This window comes from Lithobates pipiens, unplaced genomic scaffold (assembly GCF_037356315.1).
Source record: "Lithobates pipiens isolate NorthernLeopardFrog02 unplaced genomic scaffold, aLitPip1_a1.2 Scaffold_52, whole genome shotgun sequence".
Lineage (NCBI taxonomy): Eukaryota > Metazoa > Chordata > Amphibia > Anura > Ranidae > Lithobates > Lithobates pipiens.
The window spans coordinates 1,043,060-1,063,119 of record NW_027507875.1 but is presented as its reverse complement, the minus strand read 5'-3'; the positions used below and the strand labels follow the sequence as shown (position 1 = coordinate 1,063,119).

At 44.4% G+C, this 20,060-nt stretch overlaps 1 protein-coding gene across 1 annotated transcript in view; it reads right to left on the bottom strand.

The window, feature by feature from the left end:
• Positions 1–20,060, bottom strand: part of LOC143957213 (G-protein coupled receptor 37-like 1) — a 295,634-nt gene that overhangs the window by 166,252 nt on the left and 109,322 nt on the right. The window lies entirely within an intron of this gene.

Sequence of the window (20,060 nt, the reverse complement as noted above, 5' to 3'; positions counted from 1 at the left end):
GGAGTGATCCCCGCTGAGCAAACGGATATCCACGGGGCGGATCAGTTCTGATCCGCCCCGTGTGAAAGGACTCTAACAAGTCAGGAAAGTACAAATACCCCCCAAATGACTCCTTTTTAGAAAGTAGACGTTCCATGGTATAAGGTAAGTAGCATGGTGAGTTTTTTTAAGTTGTAATTTTTTCCCACAATTCTTTGCAAAATGAAGATTTTTTTTTTTTTTTACAAAATTGTCATATTATCAGGTTATTTCTAACATGCATACAACAAATTACACCCCAAAATACATTCTCCTACTCTTCCCAAGTATGGCGATACCACATGTGTGAGACTTTTACACAGCATGGCCACGTACAGAGCACCAACATTGAAGTGGCACCTTCAGGCATTCTACGAGCAAAAATGACACATCTCATTTCACAGCCACCTATTATATTTTGAAGGCCCTGGAGTACCAGGACAATGGAATTTCCCATAAAATGACCCCATTTTGGAAAGCAAACACCCCAATGTATAATCTGTGAGGCATAATGAGTCTTTTGAACGGTTCATTTTTTTCCAGAAGTTTTTGGAAAATGTGGAAAAAAATGAAAACGCATTTTTTTTTACACAAAGTTGTAAATTTATAAGATATTTCTAACACATAGCATGTATATAGCAAAAATTACACCCCAAAACACATTCTGCTACTCCTCCCGAGTATGGCGATACCACATGTGTAGGACTTTTACACAGCCTGCCCACATACCGAGGCTGAACATTGAAATAGTACCTTCAGGCGTTCTAGGAGCATAAACGACACATCTCATTATATTCCTACCCATCACACTTTTGAAGGTCCTGGAGCACCAGGACAGTGAAATTACCCCAACATATATTCTATGAGGCATGGGCTGCAAATAGTTTACTCTGATGGGCTGCAGATAGGTACTCTGGTACTCTGATGGGCTGGTAACAGGTACATGAGTACTCTGATGGCCTGGTGACAATACTTGAGTACTCTGATGGCCTGGTGACAGGTACTCGGGTACTCTGATGGGCTGTGACAGGTACTCGGGTACTCTGATGGGCTGTGACAGGTACTCGGGTACTCTGATGGACTGTGACAGGTACTCGGGTACTCTGATGGGCTGTGACAGGTACTTGGATGGACTGTGACAGGTACTCTGGTACTCTGATGGACTGTGACAGGTACTGGGGTACTCTGATGGACTATGACAGGTACTCGGGTACACAGATGGACTGTGACAGGTACTTGGGTACTCTGATGGACTGTGACAGGTACTCGGGTACTCTGATGGACTGTCATAGGTACTCGGGTACTCAGATGGACTGTGACAGGTACTCGGCTACTCAGATGGATTGTGACAGGTACTCGGGTACTCTGATGGACTATGACAGGTACTTGGGTACTCTGATGTACTGTGAGTGACAGGTACTATGATGGGGGGTGACAGGTCCCCTTTATTTGGGGGGGCAATCAGTGTGATTTGTGTACACTGTAAGCGGTAACGAGATGTTACCGCAATCTCCTCCTCACACACGATCAGTGTGTGAGGAGGAGAACCCGGTAACATCTCGTTACCGCGGTTTGTTTACATTTAGAGATCGACTGTGAAAGGATCACAGCCGATCACGTTGGTAAACAGTAGTGATGGCCGAACGGTTCGCCCGGCGGTCGTTTCGCGGCGAATTTCCGACATTCGCGGTCCGCACGTTCGAACGCCTTTTTCCGTCGTTCGCCGCGGCGGACTTACGTGTTTAATGTATACAAGAACTTTAACCTTTGGTGACACGTTTATCATGTGATACAGGACAGCCAATTGAGACATGACAGCACATGGACACTTGTACATTCCCCCTAACCTATAAATACACCCGATCCGGTGGCCATTTTACATTCTTTCTTCTGTTAAGATAGGGACAGGTTCCTGTGTGGAGTAGGGAGAGATAAACCACTAGCTATTTGGTACACAAAAGTTCTTTTCAGGACTGGTATAGGTGTTAGGTGTTGATAGGTTTGCTGTGCTGCTGATTCTTGCAGCAGCCTGAGTGTCTTTTGTTAGTTTAGAGAAAGGGAAAGGACGGTGTATGCTACAGGGACAGCCAGATTAGTCTTTCATCATCATCATCATCATCATCATCATTAGCTGTTACTATCAAGGTCCACAAAAGAGCTGTTCCAGTAACCACTAATCGTTCTCTTTTTTTGCCAATTTGTATAGGGACAGGAAGGAAGCAGTGTTGTCAGGCAGTGAGGGTAATTTTAAAGACTTGCTGTTATTATTAGTTCCACAAAGGTTCTTTTCAGGACTGGTATCAGTGGTACAGTAATAGGCTTGTACATGTATAATATTCTTTCTTCCAAATATAGAAAGGATATTATACTTGACTGCTGCCCTTCTGCTGCAGTCTGCTAAACATTCACAACTCACTTGTTCCACAAAAGTTCTTATAAGGACTGGTAACTTGGTATAGGGTGCTACGGTACATAGGCTTGAGTGCGGTACAGTCTGCTGTTCTGTAAGGACCGCTATCGGTCCACAATAGATAGGGTTGACGTGCACCACTGCTGACCGCTGCCCTATACTGCAGCAGTCCTTCAGCGGTATAGGGACTGACGTACAGTCTGCTAATCACTAACACACAACCTGCTTGTTCCACAAAAGTTCTTATAAGGACTGGTAACTTGGTATAGGGTGCTACGGTACATAGGCTTGAGTGCGGTACAGTCTGCTGTTCTGTAAGGACCGCTATCGGTCCACAATAGATAGGGTTGACGTGCACCACTGCTGACCGCTGCCCTATACTGCAGCAGTCCTTCAGCGGTATAGGGACTGACGTACAGTCTGCTAAACACTAATACACAACCTGCTTGGTCCACAAAAGTTCTTATAAGGACTGGTAACTTGGTATAGGGTGCTACGGTACATAGGCTTGAGTGCGGTACAGTCTGCTGTTCTGTAAGGACCGCTATCGGTCCACAATAGATAGGGTTGACGTGCACCACTGCTGACCGCTGCCCTATACTGCAGCAGTCCTTCAGCGGTATAGGGACTGACGTACAGTCTGCTAAACACTAATACACAACCTGCTTGGTCCACAAAAGTTCTTATAAGGACTGGTAACTTGGTATAGGGTGCTACGGTACATAGGCTTGAGTGCGGTACAGTCTGCTGTTCTGTAAGGACCGCTATCGGTCCACAATAGATAGGGTTGACGTGCACCACTGCTGACCGCTGCCCTATACTGCAGCAGTCCTTCAGCGGTATAGGGACTGACGTACAGTCTGCTAAACACTAATACACAACCTGCTTGGTCCACAAAAGTTCTTATAAGGACTGGTAACTTGGTATAGGGTGCTACGGTACATAGGCTTGAGTGCGGTACAGTCTGCTGTTCTGTAAGGACCGCTATCGGTCCACAATAGATAGGGTTGACGTGCACCACTGCTGACCGCTCACCTATACTGCAGCAGTCCTTCAGCGGTATAGGGACTGACGTACAGTCTGCTAATCACTAACACACAACCTGCTTGTTCCACAAAAGTTCTTATAAGGACTGGTAACTTGGTATAGGGTGCTACGGTACATAGGCTTGAGTGCGGTACAGTCTGCTGTTCTGTAAGGACCGCTATCGGTCCACAATAGATAGGGTTGACGTGCACCACTGCTGACCGCTGCCCTATACTGCAGCAGTCCTTCAGCGGTATAGGGACTGACGTACAGTCTGCTAATCACTAACACACAACCTGCTTGTTCCACAAAAGTTCTTATAAGGACTGGTAACTTGGTATAGGGTGCTACGGTACATAGGCTTGAGTGCGGTACAGTCTGCTGTTCTGTAAGGACCGCTATCGGTCCACAATAGATAGGGTTGACGTGCACCACTGCTGACCGCTCACCTATACTGCAGCAGTCCTTCAGCGGTATAGGGACTGACGTACAGTCTGCTAATCACTAACACACAACCTGCTTGTTCCACAAAAGTTCTTATAAGGACTGGTAACTTGGTATAGGGTGCTACGGTACATAGGCTTGAGTGCGGTACAGTCTGCTGTTCTGTAAGGACCGCTATCGGTCCACAATAGATAGGGTTGACGTGCACCACTGCTGACCGCTGCCCTATACTGCAGCAGTCCTTCAGCGGTATAGGGACTGACGTACAGTCTGCTAAACACTAATACACAACCTGCTTGGTCCACAAAAGTTCTTATAAGGACTGGTAACTTGGTATAGGGTGCTACGGTACATAGGCTTGAGTGCGGTACAGTCTGCTGTTCTGTAAGGACCGCTATCGGTCCACAATAGATAGGGTTGACGTGCACCACTGCTGACCGCTGCCCTATACTGCAGCAGTCCTTCAGCGGTATAGGGACTGACGTACAGTCTGCTAAACACTAATACACAACCTGCTTGGTCCACAAAAGTTCTTATAAGGACTGGTAACTTGGTATAGGGTGCTACGGTACATAGGCTTGAGTGCGGTACAGTCTGCTGTTCTGTAAGGACCGCTATAGGTCCACAATAGATAGGGTTGACGTGCACCACTGCTGACCGCTCACCTATACTGCAGCAGTCCTTCAGCGGTATAGGGACTAAGAGTTTTGTCACAGGGTCATTTAAAAAATGACATGCAGAGGAAGAGGCAGGCCCTTCCGCAGGGGTGGTAGGGGTAGGGCAGGAGCAACAGGCTTGAGCCAAAGTGGGAAGTTGCAGAAGGTGCGTTCAATTACTTTAAAGGATGCACCAGACTTGGTTGAGTGGCTCGCTCAGCCTTACTCTTCTGCACCCTCCTCATCCTCTCGATCTGCACCCTCTTCTTCACTCTCTGCTATGTGCACCCCCAAAGACACTACCACCAACAACACGACCACCACCACCACCACCACATACCTTCCGCTTGAGTCACTGGAATTATTTTCCGATCCATATCAAGAGGACATTTCTGATGCGCAGCCACTCTTGGTATTGGATCAGGAAGAGGAGGTAGCAACAAGCGCTACTCAGCAGTCTGACGCCAGTACCCAGATCAGCCCAAGGAGGAGGTTGGTCCCCGGTGTTGCTGCCTACTCTACTTATAGCGGTGGGGAAGGTGACGTTGATGATGACGTGTCTAGTGATGTCACGTGGGTGCCCACAAGAGAGGAAGAGGAGGGGAGTTCAGAGGGAGATATGGACCAGCAGATAGGGAGGAGAAGCAGCAATGACTTACATTGCACAGCAGGGACAAAGCAGACTGCAAATGTATCAGGAGCGAGTCATCGACCATGTACGGTCACATCTGGCGCTCCCAGGACACCGGCACATGGCTCCGCAGTGTGGGCTTTTTTTAACGTGTCCGCTGCTGACAATAGCGTTGCCATCTGCAATCTTTGCAGTCAACGCGTTAGTCGCGGTAAGCCCAATACTCACCTAGGGACGACCGCCTTAAGAAGGCACATGAGCAGCCATCACCGAGCCCAGTGGGAGCAACGGAACACACAAAGCCACACTGCAGGCTCTCACCGTCCAGCCTCGTCTTCTACTTCTCCTTCTCCTCTCTCCTCACAATTGTCCTCCACTCCACCTTCCATCACGCCAAGCTCACATTTTTCTGCAAAAAGGCAGGCTTCCGTGGGCCTAATGTTTGAGCGTAAAAAAATGATGACGCCGGATAACCCTCTTGCCCAACGGTTGGCGGCTGGCTTGTCAGAACTCATAGCCCGCCAACTACTGCCATATAAACTGGTGGACTCGGAGGCCTTTCGCAAATTTGTGGCCATTGGAACACCACAATGGAAGGTCCCAGGAAGGAAGTATTTCTCAGAGAAGGGCATCCCAGAGCTATATGGCCATGTTCAGCGGCAAGTGAATGTATCTCTGGCACACAGTGTCGGTGCCAAGATACATCTGACCACAGACACGTGGTCTAGCAAACACGGGCAGGGAAGGTATATCAGTTTTACTGCCCACTGGGTGAACCTTCTGACGGCCGTCAAGCATGTAACCCGTGGCACCCGTGTAGATTTGGTTTTACCGCCACGGATTGCATGCAGGCCTGACTCTTCTTCTCCTCCTCCTACTCCATCCTCCTCCCTCTCCTCCTCAGCTGCCTCCTCCTTTTCCGCTGCTAGCGTCTCTTCCACTGCACCGCCCAAGCTCCCCAGAACCTATTCCACATGCCAGGTGAGACGTTGCCATGCCGTGCTGCGTCTGTTGTGCCTGGAAGCAAAGAGCCACACTGGCCCGGCACTCCTTTCAGCTTTGCGTTCACAGGCAGATGAGTGGCTAACACCGCTCAATTTGACAGTTGGTAAAGTGGTGTGTGACAACGGTGCCAATCTGCTTAGCGCATTGAAACAGGGCAAAATCACGCACGTGCCGTGCATGGCACACGTCTTAAACTTGGTCGTGCAGCGATTCCTTGTCAAATACCCTGGGGTCCAGGACATCTTGCGGCAGGCAAGGAAAATCTCGGCCCATTTCAGAAGATCTTACACGGCCATGGCTCGCCTTGCTGACATTCAGCGGCGACACCATCTGCCGGTCAGACGTCTTATTTGCGATTGCCCGACGCGATGGAACTCAACCTTCTATATGCTTGATAGGCTGCTCCAGCAGAAACGTGCAGTTAACGTCTACCTGTATGAACTCTGCGAAAGAAACGGTTCTGGGGAGCTGGGTTTTTTTTCACCGCGCCAGTGGCTGCTCATGCGCGACACATGCAGACTTCTGCGGCCATTTGAGGAGATCACCAAACTGGTCAGTCGCAGCCATGGCGCCATCAGTGACATGGTACCTTATGCCTTCTTTCTGGAGCGTGCATTGCGTCGTGTCATTGATCAGGCTGTGGAGGAGCAGGAGCGGGAAGATGAGGAAGTCGCAATGCTGGATGAATTCCCAGGGGGGGCTACTCTATCTGAGACAAGTCAACAACAGGAGTCTGATGAGGAGTCAGAGGAGGATGGTGCCGGGGCGGATGAGCAGGAGCAAGAAGAGCATGCTTTAAACCTTTCTGGGATCCCTGTTGTGCGAGGATGGGGAGAGGAGAATGAAGAGGACGACATTATCCTGGATGATGAGCAGGAGCCAGGCCACCACACCGCTTCCACTTTAGTGCAAATGGGGGCCTTCATGCTCCAGTGTTTTAATAGGGACCCCCGTATAAAAAGCATGAGGGTCAAGGACCAGTACTGGGTGGCAACGTACTTAGACCCCCGGTACAAACACAAAATGGCGGAAATGTTACCGCCGTCGCAGAGGGCTGTCAGAATGCAGCACTTCCAGGCCTTGCTTCGAGAAATGCTGCATTCTGCTTTTGCGTGCGCTGGCAGAGGAGCAATTCCCACTCCCAGAGAAGGATTTGCGGGTACCAATCCAACAGCGCCTGCAAGAAGAGGCCGGTTTGAAGATGTGTTGGTGACTTCGGATATGAGGTCATTCTTTCAGCCGACCCATCGACAGGTGTCATCCGGATCCAGCATCAGGGAACGCCTAGACCGTCAGGTGTCCGACTACATTGGGTTAACGGCCGATGTGGACGCTCTGAGGAGTGATGAACCCCTAGACTACTGGGTGGGCAGGCTTGACCTCTGGCCAGAGCTTGCCCAATTTGCAATCGAACTGTTGGCTTGCCCCTCATCCAGTGTCCTGTCCGAAAGGACGTTCAGCGCAGCAGGGGGGATTGTGACCGATAAGCGTACTCGCCTAGCTCACCACAGTGTTAACTACCTCACATTTCTAAAAATGAATGAGGCATGGATCTCGGAGGAATTCAACACATGTGATCAGTAGACCATGTATATGTCTATAAACAATTTTTGGAATCAAGCACACAGACCTTCTTAATTCATTTGGCTCACTTCCCTGACCCAAAAAAGCACACCGTACTATATGCCCCTACCCTCCTCTTTGAAGAGGTTGAGCGGTGTCATATTTCTACTGGGGCTGCTTATTATGAGGGGTTCCCACCATCCCTGTGCTGTGCTGACTTCCTCCTGGGTGTTCTTATTATGAGGGGCTCCCACCATCCCTGTGCTGTGCTGACTTCCTCCTGGGGGTTCTTATTATGAGGGGATCACACCATCCCTGTGCTGTGCTGACTTCCTCCTGGGGCTGCTTACGGTGCTGCTGTCAGCGCTGTATGTCACGGAGCTGCTGTCAGCGCTGTATGTCACGGAGCTGCTGTCAGCGCTGTATGTCACGGAGCTGCTGTCAGCGCTGTATGTCACGGAGCTGCTGTCAGCGCTGTATGTCACGGAGCTGCTGTCAGCGCTGTATGTCACGGAGCTGCTGTCAGCGCTGTATGTCACGGAGCTGCTGTCAGCGCTGTATGTCACGGAGCTGCTGTCAGCGCTGTATGTCACGGAGCTGCTGTCAGCGCTGTATGTCACGGAGCTGCTGTCAGCGCTGTATGTCACGGTGCTGCTGTCAGCGCTGTATGTCACGGAGCTGCTGTCAGCGCTGTATGTCACGGAGCTGCTGTCAGTGCTGTATGTCACGGAGCTGCTGTCAGCGCTGTATGTCACGGAGCTGCTGTCAGCGCTGTATGTCACGGAGCTGCTGTCAGCGCTGTATGTCACGGTGCTGCTGTCAGCGCTGTATGTCACGGAGCTGCTGTCAGCGCTGTATGTCACGGAGCTGCTGTCAGCGCTGTATGTCACGGAGCTGCTGTCAGCGCTGTATGTCACGGAGCTGCTGTCAGCGCTGTATGTCACGGAGCTGCTGTCAGCGCTGTATGTCACGGTGCTGATGTCAGTGCTCTGTATTACGGTGCTGCTGTCAGTGCTCTGTATCTCCTGCACCCTCTTGTTTGCCTACCCTGGTCCCTGACCTTCCCTCTCCTCCATTGCCTTCATTAGCTCCATAGTCCTGAATTGTCAGAACAATTTCCCAAATAAAAAAAAAATGCTTGTAGTTATCGATCCCAAATTCACCTCATACATGTATTATGCTATTGTCCAGGTGGTGGGACTACGTGCTACCCCCTAATAATTACCCCGTGGCCGCAAATTCGACCTAAAGGTTTGCGAAATTCGCCTCCCATTGAAGTCAATGGAGCCCGCGGCGAACGGTCGTTTTCGCGAACGTTTGTGTCCGTTCGCGTTTCGCGTTCGCGAAACGTCCCGTCGGAAGTTCGTCCATCACTAGTAAACAGCCAGCCAATGGCTGTTTTCCAGCGTCGGTGACGAGCAGTGTTCCTGGAAACACGGCGCCACTGGCATGCACACGCAGCGCGAGCGCGCACACGCGCCATGCACAGTGGGGGTGTAACCATCTGTGATCGCTCATGACTTCATCACGGCCGATCACGTGGTGGACAGCCATGCCCAATGGCTGTTCACCCCCCTCGATGGCGAACGGTGTCTCCGTGACACGCCGCCACCGAAGAAACAGGGATTTCATGCGCACGATCGCGCCCATTCCCTGTTTAAAGGCGTCCTCCCACCACAATAGGTGCGCCGCCTGGCCGCCATTTGACAGCCGGTGGTTAGCTACTAGTTAAACATCTATGATTTCTAAAACCATTTTTTATATTGGCCACATGTTCAGCTATACCAGGGATATGCAATTAGCAGATCTCCAGGTGTTGCAGAACTAAAAGTCCCATGAGGCATAGAAAGACTCTGGTGGCCACAAGCATGACACCCAGAGGCAGAGAAATTATGGGATTTGTAGTTTTGCAACAGCTGGAGGTCCGCTATTTGCATATGGCTACACTATACATACCCTAAGGAGTCTCTCCATCCTCTCTACATAATATAGACCACACGGGCACCATAACAGGTACACGGCTTGCATGTAATAAATTTGTCAATGGTAAATACCTTTCATATTAGTAAAAGTGGTATGGCCCCTATTGCTGTTTTGTACTGTCCTACATGAAATACATTTTCTACATGAATAAAAACCTTTTTTTATCAATATGGATTTTTTTGTTGGGCTGGGAAATCAAGAATTTTCTTCACTACCCAGTCTCCAATATTGGGGCTTTTCTATAGATAAAGTAGGGAGGATCAACTAAAACTGGCCCAAAATCATTATCCATACATAAAATATACCAATATTTCTTAAAGATCTCTTTAACTTCCATATTTTGGTAATGAAAATTGGAGATAAATCCCCACTGGTGTTGTCCGGACTGGGTTGTATGATTCTTATTCTTAAGGCACTGATCTCTAGAAGGAGCACCAAGATCACTAATTATTCAATCCAAAACCTCAGCGTCATAACCTTTTTGTATAAATTTAGCTTTCAGGTGATTTGCTTGCATATAGTAGTCCTCCTGTTTACTACATTTACACTTCACCAGCATCATCTGGCCTTTTGGCTTAAAATAAACCTTCATCCTCAATTCAGAACCAATCCTCTCATAATCCACATAATCCAATTTAATGTTATTATCATTATGGTTTAGGTGGGATAAAAACTCAAATACAGATTCCTCAGATCCCTCCCATATAAGCAGGAGGTTGTCTATAAGACTATCAACTGTGGTCTGTGTATTTTAAAGACATGTCTATCCTCCCATTCCACCATAAATAAGTTGGCAGGGCTAGATGCAAATTTCACACCCATAGCCACGCCAACCTGCTGAGTATAGAATTGTCCATGATATCAAAAGTAATTGTGTGAAATGCAAAAATCAAACGCATTACTGAAAAAGCATTTCTGTGTATATGGGATATCTTCACATTTATTGAAGGCCCAATTTAAAGCTAGTAGAGCATCATCATGTTGGATGATGGTGTATAGTGAGGCCACATCTGCAGTCATTAGAAAGGTAGGACCAGGAGAATCTAACAGTACCCTCTCTAGTGACTGCAGTAAATGCTTTGCGTCCTTCAAATAGGCTTAAGTCACCTGTACACTGGGCTGGAGGAACTTGTCCAGATATTCTCCCAATCTGGATGTAACAGAGCCAATACCATTCACAATAGGGAGGTTGCTGCCCATTTTTGGGACTTTTTGGTAGCGTGTATATTACCGAATTTTTGGTAGCGTGTATTCTACATGCACTAGGTGCCAGGTATCTTTTTTTTCTTTCTTATTTAGGGCTCTAGTCCTAAACCCCAATTCTATAAGCTCATTTAACTGATTAGTATATATTTCTATATGGTCAATTCATTAGTGGTTTATATGTGGTCTTATCCTCCAGTAACTCGAATAATTGGTTATGGTAAAACTGTTTATCCATACAAAACCACACCTCCACCTTATCGGCTGAACGTATGATGATCTCATGTCTTTTTTCCAGTGATTCAATGTCTTCTTTAAAATAAACCAGATTAACCCTCTTTTTTGGAGATAAATTATCTATATGTTTTAGAACCAAATTTTTAAATACTTCAATATGATGGTTATGACTATTCTGGGGATTAAAAATAGAATTGTTGCGTAGTCCACTATCAACCTGACTAGGACTCGCAATAACTTTATTGATGGGATAAATTGGGTGGCTTAAAAAGTATTTGAAAACGTACACCAGGAATGACCTTCAGTTAGATATAGGCTTGGCTAGACTAGAATGTAGTGGATATATATGTAGGAGACTGTATATATATTTTATGAATCAAGAGAAAAAATAAAAAATAACCCTAAAGAGTTAAAAAAGAGCAAAATACAAAAAGTCAGAGCAAGCAAAAAATCCTGTTTATTCCCTGTATATAGAACAGAGAGGAGCTTAAACAATTCCCCAATGTTCTATATTTCCCTATATCGATAAGAACAGACAACCCATTACAATCCATGAACTTTCTCCAAAAAATTGCAGGGAGAAAAACTGGGGTAATGTCAGCAATCCACAGACTCCTCCCTCCTTTAAATGAGAGCATCCCCTATAATAACTGTAAAAAAAAACAAGCCCCCTGTAAACAAATAAGTAGCATAGATTTCCTAATGGGAGCAGTGTATTCCTGTAAATACGGATATACGTAACACTGCTCCACAATGGAATGATATGTTGTCCACACCACTCTGATATATTAATAGAATTATTAAATATTATTGGTCAGTCAGTCAGAAATGGGGCTAAATTATAGACCTAGATGGCTGGTCACAATAAAGGAAAAAATATATTAGTCCAAAGAAACTTTTTGGTAAAAAAAATCCCTTCACAGGCAGATGTATTAATTTCTCCAAAAAAGGCAATAAGTCCCCATGAGAACTCTTCCTGATGTTGGAATGCAGTGATGAAGACAAAGATATAAGTCCCCGTACCAGAGAGATAGTATAAGTCCCTGAATGCTGCAATAACAGATGATATTTTATCCTTGTTTGAAAGAACCACAGGTATGTTCACAGGTAGATTCAATGTAACCACATTACTAGGTTTCCCGCAGCATGCAGGTAAACACCCATAGGCAATTGATATAATAATACGATCTTTACTCAATGGTGGTTACTCATGGATCCAGCTGATAGCACAGAGATCTCCACTAATCTTGTGTGATCAATCTGTCAGTGTATGTGCAAAGCATACAATTCCTGAGCATGACCTTCCTCATCTCCGTTTTTTCTGGGGTTTTTCAATTATTGCAGTGTTTCAATAGCATCACAACATGAACTGATGGTAGTCCAACAGACAGAGGAATCAAAGCCCAGGATTCTGGTACATAGGATAGGTCTCCAGCAAAGTATTCAGAGTGGTTGTTTCAGACGGCGCATAATTTGCTTTCAAATAGGCTTCCACATAGGATCAGGGTATAGACAGGGGTCGGTATAGAACAGGGGTGCTTGTCCCAGTGTAAAGCTTTACATGTTTCGTTCCTCTGATACCGGAACTTCGGCAGAACTTAGGGATAGTCAGTTGTCACTTGCTTAAATATAGGACCTCACCCCACCTTTAATTACATTAAAATCAACACAGGTGCTACCCACCCATTGCTACCAGCAATCAATATATTGAATCCACAAGTGCTCAAACCACTAAAAGTGTGTGTGAAGTGTTGCCCCGCATGTCTACACTGCTTCAAATTCTTTCCTACATCAGTTCCCATATATACATTAAAAAAAAATGTCTGTACATTTGATCGATCATCTTGTTATTTTGGTTATAGATCGCTATGCGACCTAATAGTTTGAACACCTCAGTACAGAATGTCTATCTATAGGACTCTTCATCCATTCATCAGGATATATCTTACTTGTATTAAGTCTATATATATACTGAAGTACAGGGTATAGCTCCTCACTATTCCCTTATACACAAGGCAATTCCCACTGATTATGTCCGATGGGTCCAACACCTTCGTTTTCCACCCACATCAATCCACAAACCAATCGTGGATTATATACTGCAACAGGTCTACCCACGATATAATCGCAGACAGAGACTGTCAGCCACTCGCCTAACACATAATACAATACACATTGCATGCTAGTATGGATAAGTTTGTCGGGCCCAACCTGCACAAAGTCAGAATTACTAAGGCGAAAAAGACAATTATTTTAAAGACTTTTCAGAGGAGAGGGGGATACAGCACACAATTGTGACTGATATTTGCACTGGATTATTTAAGACATGTCTGCCAGTCCCATACTATTCTGTTGAGGATTGTTAAATTGGAATTTCCAAAATATAGAGGGATACCACGTATCACCGCTAGGGGATATAAGTATTATATACAATATACTATAGCAATCTCCTCAATTCTTGGAAATTTGACAATTATTTTCACATATACAAAAAAATATAGAATGAGATATATTAGATGGCAGTATATGTCTATTGGTCAACAAAAAAGTCACAGATAGATACAAGGGAAGGGACACAGTCCAAACATTCAATGATAGATATAAACTGCAAGGACATGACGCTGTGTAACCCTCTTGGCGCCATTGTATTTAACAAGAAAATCCACTTGGCTTCCATCTGCAAGAGGATTTTGTCCCAATCCACCTTCCTATGGGACATCTCCAGTTTTCAGACAGTCATGCATTTTAAACCATCTGGTTGTGCCCCATAACTGTTTCTAAAGTGGGCTGCCACAGGTGAGTTTCATCTTCAGCAATTATACTGGAGATATGTTCACCTATCCTTTTGCAAAATTCTCACATGGTTTTTCCTATGTAAATTTTTCCACAAGGGCAAATAATCTGATATAATACATAGGTTGTTGCAATTCACAAATGATTTTAGCCTATATGTTGTTCTACCAGTGGAGTCCCTAAACATATTTGTCCTCATAACAAATCTACATACTGAGCAATGTCCACAGGGATACATCCCCTCTACATGTGAAGCAAAGGTCAAAAGAGATTGATTTATTTTTGTTGTTTTTGACATATGGGTATATTCACTGTGGACAAGTGCATCCCCCAAAGTAGGTGCACGTTTCACTATTATATTGGGATGAAGACCCAAGATCTGCTTTAATTTACTATCTAACATGAGCAGATGCTAGTGTCTGTCCAATGTCTTTTTAAGGTCTCTTTTTAGGCCAAGCTTTTTTCTTGGGCTGTTTTATTATGGAATTTGGGTACCCCCTTTTCCTAAATCTCTGACTTCATTACTCTCTTTATGAAAATCCTTGATCCCCCTGCGGATTCTTAGAAATTGTACCACAGGAATCCCTCTGAGTGTCCATGGATGGTGACTGGTGGCGTGGCAGACATGTCTTAAACCCGCTGTGGATTTTCTGAATGTACTGGTCACAATTTTTGTATTCTCTTTTCGGATCAATAGATACAAGAACTCAATTTGTTCATTGTCCACTTTATAGGTGACAAAAATATTTATGGTATTATTGTTGAGTTCTTTTATGAATAACTCAAACTGTGACACAGTACCCCTCCACACTACCAGCACATCATCAAAGAAGGGTACCCAAAGGGCCACATGTTCTTGAAATGCTGGGTGGTTGTATACTTCCTCTCTCCCACCATCCCAAATGCAAACACACATAGGATGGGGCACATCATGAGGCACCCATGGCCACTCCCCGTTTTTGTCGAAAATATTTGCTATCAAAGATGAAGTAGTTATTATTAAGGACCAATTCAAGCAGTTTGATCAAAAATTTGTTGTGGGGGCCAGCCAGTGGGTGTTTGATATCCAACTATTGTGATACTGCATATATTTCCTATCTTTTTAAGCCCCCCCCCACCCCCATTCCAGACACAATTGGTCAACCTGGGTTTTTTTCTTTTTTTTGATTTTCATGCACCTTAGGGGTAATATAGAAGGTTGATGTATTGAAATGATTCACTCTCAAAAAGAGGAATTCCTTAGCCAATAGACCAACTACCTGTGCCCTTGTCAAAATGTAATTTATTTCCTTAATCAGGTTGGGAAAGGGATTATCTGGCCATCTTTCATAGAAATTTGAATCATTCAGTTGTCTGTAGACTGCTTCCAGTCACTTTCAGGCCACAAGACTACGTTCCTTGCCTTATCACTGGGCTTAATGTTACAATTGGGCAGCATTTTTAGTTCCTGAAGTGCTTTCCTCTCATTAGATGAGAGATTGTCCAGGGTAGGTTCTATCTTTTACCATTTAATTGCTTGTATATCCTCAGTAGCTGCTTCCAAATACATCTGAAGGTATTTATTATTAGAAAAATTAGGGAACCGTTGTGACATGTTAGCTAGGCCTGACATAGGGGGTAGATCTAACAACTCCGAATCTATCCAGGTGTTTCCCTTTATATAATCAACAAGTTGTAATTCATCTATCTCCATTAACAGTTTAAACCCTTCATCATAGTTTTTTATTATTTCATCTTTTTTTCTTCCAAAGAACACGAGCTTAAAATTGACCCACCTTAAAAAAAGGCATAAATCCTTGTATATTTCAAAGGAGTAACCTTTGTTACATGGAGAAAATCAAAACCTTTTACTTAATACAGATATATGGTCAGAATTAAGCCCATGTTCAGTAAGATTAATGATATTTAAGTCTGACTTCTCTGCAGCCTTGTTGTTACTCTGCTCTCCAATGAAGTAGAGCTCCCCATACTGGATGGGTTCTGATCCTGTCTTGCAGTAGATGTTGCTGTTCCTGTTTCTCTTTCTCCTTCGGTTTTTCTTTCTACATTTGTTTTGGGTGATTTCTCTAAAAAAGTTACTGTTTTTCCTACTTCTTTACTATTGTTCCTATCATTTTGTTTACTGGGCATGATCTACTTCTCCCTCTTTTTATTTAAAGGTCTAATATATTGTCTGTTTCAAAATCCACTGAATCGCTTTGGAATTTTTTCTGTTTACCTATTTTCTGTTCTTTTTGAAAATCCTCAACTTCTTTTTTCGGTCTTTCATGAAATTTTCCAAATTCATCTACATCCTTGTATTCATCCAGTAGCTTTATACTATCTTTTAATTGTATTTCCAATGCCTGTAATTCTATCTTTTCCTCACCAACAATCAAACCAGTCACATGTAGATTGGTTTGATTGCAAATTTTGGGAGAAGGTTCATGGACTGTAATGGGTTGTCTGTTCTTATCAATATAGGGAAATATAAAACATTGGGAAATTGTTTCAGCTTCTCTCTGTTCTGCTGCCAAGTGCCTCATGTCCATCAAAGAGAGTACGAGAACTGTTGCCGACTACGCCATTGAATTCCGTACTCTGGCAGCAGAGGTTGCTTGGAACAGGGAATAAATGGGAATTTTTGCCTGCTGTGACTTTTTGTATTTTGCTCTTTTTAAGCAATTAATTGTACTGTCGTTAACTCTTTAGGGTGAGTATATATCTTTTTATTTTTTCTCTTGATTCAGTACTAACAATGATTACACCCCCATATACAATCGGTTAGTACTACTATTTAATCATTTAGGTGTGAATCCCATTTATTTTTTTGTGTATGTATATATATTTTATGCACTGCAGATCACTGAATCGCCTGCCTGCCTGAAAATATATTTGAAAACGTACACTAGCAATGGCCTGCAGTCAGATATAGGCTTGGCTAGACTAGAATGCAGTGGATATATATGTAGGAGACTGTGTGTGTGTATTTATGTGTATGTGTGTATATATATATATATATATATATATATATATATATATATATTAAATACACTGCAGCTAACTGAATCACCTGTATGCCTGAACTATATTAGAAAGAATACACCAGGAACGGACTCCAGTGTGATATAGCTAAACTGGATACAGTGGATATATATATATATATATATATATATATATATATACACGAGACTGTATGTATGTATGTATGTATATATATATATATATATATATATATATATATATATATATAAACAATACACTACAGCTAACTGAATAACCTGCCTGCCTGAAGTATATTGGAAAGAGTACACCAGGAACGGACTGCAGGAAGATATAGCTAAACTGGATACAGTGGATATATTATATATATATATATATATATATATATATATATATACACACAAGACTGACTGTGTGTATATATATATATATATATATATATATATATATATATATATATATATATATATATATATATATATGTATATATATGTATATATATGTATATATATATATGTATATATATGTATGTATATATATATATATATATGTATATATATATATATATGTATATATATGTATATATATATATATATATATATATATGTATATATATGTGTATATATGTATATATATGTATATATATATATATATAGTAAATACAGCAGCTAACTGAATCGACTGCCTGAAATATATTTGAAAGAGTACACCAGGAACAAACTGCAGTCAGATCTAGATACAGTGTTTATGTATATTATATACAAGCCTGGATGTACATATATATATATATATATAATAAATACTCTGCAGCTAACTGAATCGCCTGCCTGCCCAATCTAAATGAAATTACACTCTCTTGGTCAATGCCAGCAACACACTACACAGGGCCGGTGTGCAGGCAGCCTTATATAGTGTGGGGCGTGGACTTAACCCCATGAGCCATTATTGGCAAAAGGCACCCTGCCTTTGGCCAATTATGGCTGTCTTTGCTGACGGCGCTGTGATTGGCCAAAGCATGCGAGTCATACTACATGCTTGGCCAATCATCAGACAACAATGCACTGTGCTCCCGCAATGCATTATGGGCCGTTACACTCCACTCGTATTTGGCACGAACGGCCTATAATGTTTGTTTTTCGACTAATGGGTAAACAGCCAATGTTCGAGTCAAACTCATGCTCGACCCGAACAGAAAGCTCATCCCTATTAATCACACACATAGGTTGGAGTTGATAGTCTTGTGTCTTTTCAACTTCACCTACTACGTAACTATGTAACTCATGCACCGCATGGCATCTTTTTGCCTGAGTGCTTACGTAGCCCCTTGAACGCTTACGGAGCACCACTGGTTTAGAGAACAAATCTGCAGAAGAGGCCATAGAGGAAGAAGAAGAGGAGGGGGTGGAGGAGAGAGCTGTGGCAGAATCACTGCTAGCATTTTGGAGGCATGGTGGCAGAATAAGCTCCAACAATACTGAACCCTGTCCTGCATCCTTCCCTGCTGCCAGCAGAGTTACCCAGTGCACCGTGAAGGAAAGGTAACATCCCTGCCCATGCCTGCTAGACCATGAGTCTGCGGTGATATACACCTTACTGCTGACCGCCCTGTCCAACAAAACAAAAACATTGCCTTCCACATGCCGGTAGAGAGCTGGAATGGCCTTCCATGAAAAGAAATGGCGTTTTGGAACCTGCAACTGAGGTACAGCAGATTCCACAAATTCACAAAAGGGGGCAGAGTCTACCAGCTGAAAAGGCAGTAGTTGCAGTGCTAGCAATTTTGTCAAGCTGGTATTCAAGCTAGCATTCCATCTGTGAGCATGTGAGTGGCAGGGACCGAATTTCTTTTACAGTTTAGCAACTTGGGTAGGAAAATTTGCCTGCTAAAATCAGTACTTGGGACACGTATTGCTATACCTTCATTCCTCTCAGTGCAGGTTTTTGAGAGGACTGGAGCAGGGTTGGAGATCCCAGATGAGGAGCAAGAAGTCCGCATTTTTTTTTTTTGTTTGATGTGGGTCCGTCAAGTGCTGTTGCCAAAGGATATTGTAATTATGAATATATTTCATTTATATTTCATTTATTTATATTTAACCACTTAAGGACCGCCGCATGGCAATGTACGTCAGCAGAATGGCACCGACAGGCACAAGCACGTACATGTACGTGCTTGCCTTCCAGCGGGTGGGAGGTCCGAACTGACCCCCTCCCACTGGCTGCGGCGGTCCGTTTCGCTTCAGGAGCGATCTGGGGTGAGGGGATGGCTGTTGGTTTCTGGCCATCCCCTCTCAATCGCTCCTGGCGAATGAGAAGCTTCCCCCGCCTGTGTAGTGTAAACACAGGCAGGGAGGAAGTCAGGTCACTCCCCTCGTGGCGATCTTTTTGACCGGACGGCGAGGAGAGAAGACATCCAAGTATGTGCACCAACACTACACTGACACATAGGTACACATAGGCACACTTTTCACTCCAGTCACCCCCCGATTACCCCCCGATCACCCCCCGCCCCCCTCCCAGTCACAGTGTCACTGATTGCAGTGATCATTTATTTACTGATCACAGCATTTAGTGTCAGTTGTGACTGTAAAAAGTGTCAGGGCAGTAAGTGTAATGCCGCGTACACACGAGAAGACTTATGTCCGACAGACTTCCGAAGGAGTTCCGTCGGAGTTCTGACGGAGTTCCGTCGGAGTTCTGACGGAGTTCCGACGGAGTTCTGACGGACTTTTCGGCGGAGCGGACTTGGCCACACACAATCACACTAAACTCCGACGGATTCGAACGTGATGACGTACGACTGGATTCGAATAAGGAAGTTCATAGCCAGTAGCCAATAGCTGCCCTAGCGTCGGTTTTAGTCCGTCGGAGTAGCATACACACGAGCGGAGTTTTCGAAGGGGACCGGGTCCGGCGGAGTTCCTTCGGGAAAATTTGAAGCATGTTCCATATTCTAAAGTCCGTCAGACTTTGGTGAATCAAAAGTCCGTTGCAGCCCACACACGATCGAATAGTCTGACGGACTCAGTCCGTCGGACTTTGGACGTTGAAAAGTCCGCTCGTGTGTACGCGGCATTAGGCCCCTTTAGGTCCAGGGTAGCCCCCTACCCCC